Here is a 7,552-nt window from a genome sequence, read left to right on the forward strand (position 1 = left end):
GGCGGCGGCGGCAGCGGCGGCGGCGGCTCCCCAGGCCCGCGGCCCCGCCCTCGTCGCGTCACTTCCAGCGGCGCCGCCCGCCGGGCCCGCGGGGTCTGGTCCGGCGAGGAGCGCCAGGCCCAGTGCGGCGCGCAGCCAGGCCTCCGCCCCCGGCCCGGGGGCCGCCCGATTCCCAGCCCGCAGGCGGTCCCCGGGCCTCGCGACGCGCGGCCGCCCAGGGCCCTGCGGTCCACCCGGACTTCGGCGTGCTTTCGCTCAGCGATCGCCCGCCCGAGTGATATTTAACTCACTTCCCAGACTAGATCTCAAGCACACGGTGGACAAAGCAGACACAAAGAGTGTAGACGGTGCGACTCCGTCCAAGAACCGCCAAAACTCATCTTCAGGACTAGACACCCGGGCAGGGCTCGCTGAGGGAGGAGGGCCGAGGTGGACCCGAAAAGGAGCTTTGGGACGGTGGAAATGTTCAAAGTCTTTAGCAGGGCCGTACTTATGCACAGGTGTAGACATTTGTCAAAATGCACCTATCTGTACCCTTAAGAGGGATGCGTGTCACTATGTACATTTTACCTCGATTTTTTTAAGAAAGAAAAAATGGTTGCGTGAAACTCACAAGCTGCAGGACAGTGTGATGCCACTTAGTAAAAAAGTCAAAGGCAATTAAATATATTTTACTCCTATTCAAAAAGTATTACTCTAGTACTGCTCTTCTTTTATTGATTAAAATCTACCTTGCATATCATTCCGTATAAAAAAAAATCAGAGGCAAGTTGTGTTTTCTACAAACAGGAGCTCAGAGATGGCATCTTCAGTGCGGCTGTGATGGTGGCCGCGTCCAGGGGGCCGAGGTGGTGCAGGGCACTGGGAAAATCACGGAAGGAGAGGAGAAGAGCCCAACTCCAGCGCTGGGAAGTCATGGATGAACAGAGGCCCGAGAGGGGACAGGTCACTGGAGACGGGCCCTTTGTTATGTCCCAGGCCAGGCCTGGGCGTTGCCAGGCAGGTGTGGCCATTGAGGGGCCCTCACAGCCCACATTGCCTAGAAACCCCTCACTGTGCTTTGATTCTTAACCTCGCGCTGGCAGCAGTGCAGTGACACTTGGCGGGATTGTCCGACTGTGCTGGACACTTTTTTCGGAGAGGACCAGGTCAGTTCTATGATCCGCTTTGATGTCCTCCTAGTTTGGTGGCCTTGGCTCCTGCTTAGGCCATTCCCTGGGGCAAGTGGGTGGTACTGTGGCATCTTTCACAGGCCACATTTCTAGTTTCACAAAAGATGTGCTGAGGAAGGGAGCTGAAAATGTAGAAGTACCTGACTCTACAAGAGAGGAGGTTGAAGACTCTCAGTCAGTCTTAAAATCAGAGGCTGAGAGACTTAGAATCTTTGTAGTGATGTAGACAAGAAGTATGAAGCCTCAGAGCTTCAATGAAAACAGCAAACTGCAAGTTACAGACATCAATTACACCAGAAAGACATAGAAATCAAACTTCTTAAAGCAAGGCAGATAGCACTAAAGGATCAGTTGCTAAAGGTGCAGTCAGTCACCCAGATAGTAAATCTTGAGGATGGCCTTGTGCCCTCAACTCGTGTACCCTCTTCAGTGGGTTATGATATCTATCAACATGCTTTAGGTTTCCAGAATGATGATATGGACTTTGCTGACCTAATTTGGTCACAACAAGAAATAAATAGATTGTCAAAAGAAGTTTTAAGACTTGAGGCTGATGTCAGGCATTGGAGACATTTTGCTCAAACTTCTACAGCATTTCATTTAGATCTATAGCTTTGATGTAAATGAAATCTACAAACTGCAAAATACCATCAAGGAATTTGAACAGAATCTAAATAAGGAAATTGATGACCATCAACTTGAAATAGCAGTGTTGCAGGATGTTCATCAACAGAAACTGGCAGAAATAAGTCGCAGGCATCCAAAACAATTAAAAGAGCTTCCCTGGTGGCGCAGTGGTTCAGAGTCCACCTGCTGATGCAGGGGACGCGGGTCTGTGCCCCGGTCTGGGAAGATCCCACATGCCACGGAGCGGCTGGGCCCGTGAGCCATGGCCACTGAGCCTGCGCGTCCGGAGCCTGTGCTCCTCAACGGGAGAGGCCACAACAGTGAGAGGCCCGCGTACGGCAAAAAAAAAAAAAAAAAAAGAAACAATTAAAGGACTATGAGGGAATGATTCATGATATGCAAAAAGCTATTGAAGTACTAGCAGCTGAAAAACTAGAGTCCACCAAAAAAAATCAAAGGACTTGAGATTAAAGTATCTTTAAAAAAACTTATCTTCTGTAGAAAAGGAAAGGGATGCTTTCATTAGAGAACAAGACCAGATAAATGAAATGAACGAAAGAACTGAAGAAGGTGAGTTGCAACCTTCTCTTAGGAAGTGGAGTGATGCTGTGACAGAAAAAGAAAAAGTTCTTCCACAGAGTACATCACTGGAAGAAGTGTCCAGATAGCAACAGCCACTGTCTGTTGCTGAAAATGAAATAATGCGATTGAGTAGCTTAAAGCAGGATAAAAATCTCATGGAAGAGAACCTGAAACTTCAAAAATGAGTCCAAGTTTTAGAAAAAGAAAATTCATTATTAAATAAAGAAAAGGAAGAACTTCAATGATCACTTGTCAAATTGAGCAATGAATATGAACTCATTAAAAGAACAGCTACAGGAGACATGGATTCGGATTCAGAAGTACATCATTTAAGATGTGACTGGAAAATCAAAGAAGGAAAAGTCAATGAGAGTACTACTTAAAAGAAATTACTGATTTCTGAGTTAGGAGAGTTGCACAGGCAAAAACTACAATGCACGTGGTTTTGATGAAAGATCAGCAAACAGAACAACAAGATGAAGGAGACAGCATCATCGGTAAAGTAAAACAAGATCTAGAATATGAGAAAAAGAGAGTTCGTTAACTTGAAGATGATAAAGTGAACATTACTAAAGAGTTAGATGGGCAAAAAGAAAAGTTAATTCATTTAAAAATGGAAAAAGGACAGTTAGAAGCAGAATTTTGTCAGGATGAACAGAGACTGTTGGAAGAAAGGAAGTATGAGCAAACTATTAAAGAACTGTCAAATACAGATAACCCAGACAGCTGTGCCTTACAGCTGGAGCATGAGTGTTTAATTAAACTCAGTCAAGAGAAAGACTGTGAAATATCAGAACTCAAAAAGAATATTGAGCAATTGATTGCTGAGCACAAAGAAACTAAGGAAATTTTGTCATCTAGTTTAGAAGAGCAGAAGCAATTGAAACAACTCATAAGAGAGAAAAAAAAATTTATTGAAAAACTTCAAGGAAGTTCACAGCTTCGGGAGGAGTTAGATCAATATACTCAAGCCTTAAGAAAAATGGAAATTTTACAGCAAACCATAGAGGAAAAAGATACAAGTCTTGCATCCATGAAAGAAGAAAATAGTCACCTGAAAGAAGAATTGGAATGACTGAGGGAAGAACACAGTCAAACCGCACCTATGGTTGACCCTAAAACTCTAGACACTGTTACAGAACTAGAATCTGAGGTATCTCAAGAGAGAACAGTTGAAGATAATCTTGAGATTAAACCTCATCAAAAGATAATTGAAGATCAAAACCAGAGTAAAATGCAACTACTTCAATCTTTACAAGAGCAGAAACAGAAAAATCCCAAATACCAACACGAGCAAATGAATATTAAACGCAATCAGCTCTTTTTGGCCAAAGGGGAGGAAAAGGAGAATTTGCAAAATGCAATAGAACAAATCAAAACCCAGCTGCTGGAAAAATTCCAGCACACGCCAACAGAACATTCTGATACTTTTCAAGTAACAGAAGTTCAGAGTCTTAATATAGAAAATGGAAATGAAAAGCATGACTTATCTAAAGCCAAAACTGAAAGATCAGTACAAGGAATAAAATAACAAAAATTGGAGATTAAACTTCTAATTGAAAAGAATACCCTTTTAACTGAACAGATTGATCAGCTGTCCAAAGGTGAGATTGGTAAACTAACGCAGTTTATCCAGCAAAAAGATTTGTGTCTTCACATGAAAGTATCTTCAGCTTCCTCCAGTGACCAAGATAATGGACAGAATCAACAGCGATTGCGAGCCTCTGCTTTGGAAAGAGAACAAATATTAGCTGTTTTAGATGAGAAGACTAGGGAAAACAGCAATCTTAAAAGAGAAAACTTGAGAATGATGTGGATATAATTGTTGCCAAAGGAGCAGACCTCATGAAACTCAAAGATGCAAATACAAAACTCTCCACCAGATTTGAAAGCAGTGGTCAGGATATGTTTAGAGAAATGATGCAGAATTTGTCCCACATCATTTGAGAAAAAGATATGGAAACTGATGCTTTAACTCAGAAGTGTCAGACTTTACTGGCAATACTGCAAACGTCCAGCAATGGTGATGAAGTGAGAGGTGTTAATATGGATCAGTCTGAGGAGCTTCTACAGGAACGTGATAAATTAAAACAGCAAGTTAAGATAATGGAAGAGTAGAAAGAGCACGTGATGGCCACTGTACAAAATATGCAGCGTGGGTCATCCCATCTTCAGAAAGAGCTTCAACAACTTCAGGCATGGGTTTTAGTTGACAATGATAATAATTCTAAACTACAGATGAACTATACTGACCTGATCAAACTTATGATGGGAGTGAAATCAAACTCAAAAACTTGGAGAAGCAAGTAGTGCAAATTCAGTTTAGCCTAGAGCAGCTTTGCAATACCAAAGATATTCTGTTAGGGATGTTTGACCTTATTTTACTACAGTCCTCCAATGAATCACTTACATCCGAGTCAGCAGCCTCTCTGAAGGCAATGAAACCTGATGGATTGAGTGAATCTTCTAAATTGCTCAAAGAAGAGACAAAAGAGTTAAGAAAATTAACGGAGGAAAAAGATGCAACCATTAGAGCACTCCAGGAAGGTAATCATAGATTGTCTGATTCCATTGCAGACAGTTCAGAACTAGAAAGGAAAACGATGTGAACAAATGGATTCAGAAATGAAGCAGCTACGGGAGAAACAAGATGACTTGCAAAACTTACTTAAGGAAAAAGAGCTTTTAATCAAAGCAAAAAGTGATGAATTACTTTCTTTAAGTGAAAATTTCACTAATGTAGTGAGTGAAAATGAACTTTTGAGGCAGGGAGTAATCAACCTGAAGGAGAGAGTCGTCAGCTTTGAACTGGATATGTGTAAACTAAAAGAGGAAAATGAAAAATTAGTAGAAACATCTAGGGAAGAGGAAACAAAATCAAGAGACAAAGATGTGGTTTTCTATGATGTGGAGAGAGAAAGAATTGGAATATGTTGCAATGAAGGAGAAGGTGCTTGCTTTTGAGCATCTTTTGAAAGAAACAGAACTCGGCAAGACAGGGGAATTAAGTCAGTTTTTAAATGCAGTTACATCAATGCAAGAAAAGACTGTTATGTTTCAACAGGCCAGAAATGAGACCATGTTGGCATTGAAACAGAAACAAATAGAAAACTGTGCCCTCCAGAGTGAGGTTCAACATTTACACGACAAAGAACTACACTTAAAGCAGGAGCCAGAGAGATCGCATAAGCACGCAGTAGAATCAGAAGTGTCTCATAACCGCGAAGCTTTGGCTGCAGAAGACAGAGCAGCTAAACTAAGAATGAAAGTCACCGCATTGGAGGAAAAGCTCCTTCTATCTTCCAATGCGAGGGAAAATGCAAATCAGCAAGCCAGTTTGCAGATAGAGTCGTTGAAGGAACAACTGAGTGTTGTCACAAAGCAGAGAGATGACATTTGGCTACAGCTTTCTGTTTCCCAAGAACAAGAAAAGTAGTATGCACAAGCGCTAAGCTAACATGAGGATGGTAGTCGCAGAATGGATGGAAATAGTTGCAGATAATCTAGAAGGAAAACAAATATCGGCACAAGGACATCAGGAGAAAGTGAATGCTGCCTTGACTCTGAAGGAAGAACAAATTAAAGATCTGAAAAAACAAAATGAGGTCCAACAAGAAGTGCTGGATGATGTACAGAAGAAACTGATGAACTTACTAAGTAACACAGAAGGAAAAGTAGACAAGAGCCTCATGAGGAACCTCTTCTTGGGGTATTTTCAAACACCAAAACAACAATGTCATGAAGTGCTACAGATAATGGGCAACATTCTGGGTATTAGAAAGGAAGAAATAGATCTTTTTTTTTGCGGTACGCGGGCCTCTCACTGTTGTGGCCTCTCCCGTCCAGAGCACAGGCTCCGGACGCACAGGCTCAGCGGCCATGGCTCACGGGCCCAGCCGCCCTGCGGCATGTGGGATCTTCCTGGACCGGGGCACGAACCCGCGTCCCCTGCCTCGGCAGGGGGACTCTCAACCACTGCGCCACCAGGGGAGCCCTAGATCTGGTTTTTAATGAAGAGCAAGGCGGTGGTACCAGATGGATGACTGGCTGGCTTGGATCAAAAAGTGTCCCCAACACACCTCTGAGACCAAATCAGCAATCGAGGCCCAAGAATTCTTTTTCAGAACTCTTTGTTAAATTTCTAGAAACAGAATCTCATCTCACACTTCCGCCACTAAAACCCTCTGCTCGTGATCCAAAACCTCTGGATTCACCGGGAAAGAAAAAACTAGCTAAAAATGTACCATCAAGTCTTAAAACTACCTCGGGATCCACACCCAAAAAACCAGATGTGAATCAACGTTCTGCAGCTGTCTCTCTGATTAATCCACCCAGACCTGAAACGGATGGATCTAGGCATCTTCTTTTATTTTTATTTATTTATTTATTTTTTGCGGTACGCGGGCCTCTCACTGCTGTGGCCTCTCCCGTTGCGGAGCACAGGCTCCGGACACGCAGGCCCAGCGGCCATGGCTCATGGGCCCAGCCGCTCCGCGGCATGTGGGATCTTCCCGGACCGGAGCACAAACCCGTATCCCCTGCATCGGCAGGCAGACTCTCAACCACTGCGCCACCAGGGAAGCCCTGGGCATCTTCTTTTAAATGCTGTTCCTGATGTTTTGCCCACATATACACCTTTCCTGCTGTCACCTGGCAAGAGGGCTGGAGTTGTGCGGAAAGACCTTTCAAAGCCATAGATGATTCTTCAGCCAGAGACAACATGGCACTTTTAAGAAACCAAGTCACTGAAAAAGGCATGTATTTTGACTTTGCTTGATAAAAATACGAATACTTAAAAAAAGAAAAGTGTGTTTTAAGGACTTCAAAGATATTGACCCACCTTCAGACAGTGGTTACTTCTTGTGAGAAAGGGCATGAGTGGGGTTGAAGGCTGATCAAGGGACGCTCCAAATGGTTTTTGTAATGCTTTCATGTTTTACAAGGAGCAGGTACTTATGCAGATCTTGGGGAATTAAAACACTAACTTGTGTTAATGTTCAAAATGATAGAATACACAAGTGCATGCTCTCCGTATAAGAAAAAGGGTGAACAGCCCCAAAGTACAAGACGCATAACATTTTTAAGAATGAAAGTTCATGATGAGGATGATTATAACTTTTGTGACTTTCTGTTTGAATAAAAAAAAAGAATAAAAGTTCACTTTTCCTGGC

The 7,552-nt window shown here is 43.0% G+C and overlaps 2 pseudogenes; both read left to right on the forward strand.

Moving 5' to 3' along the window:
* The first annotated feature begins 1,170 nt into the window (after window positions 1-1,170).
* Window positions 1,171-1,938, forward strand: LOC114894811 (annotated as a pseudogene).
* A 245-nt stretch (window positions 1,939-2,183) lies between these two features.
* Window positions 2,184-7,078, forward strand: LOC114894321 (annotated as a pseudogene).
* The last annotated feature ends 474 nt before the right edge of the window (window positions 7,079-7,552 follow it).

This window comes from Monodon monoceros, unplaced genomic scaffold (assembly GCF_005190385.1).
Source record: "Monodon monoceros isolate NGI ecotype Baffin Bay Population unplaced genomic scaffold, NGI_Narwhal_1 Super_Scaffold_13, whole genome shotgun sequence".
Lineage (NCBI taxonomy): Eukaryota > Metazoa > Chordata > Mammalia > Artiodactyla > Monodontidae > Monodon > Monodon monoceros.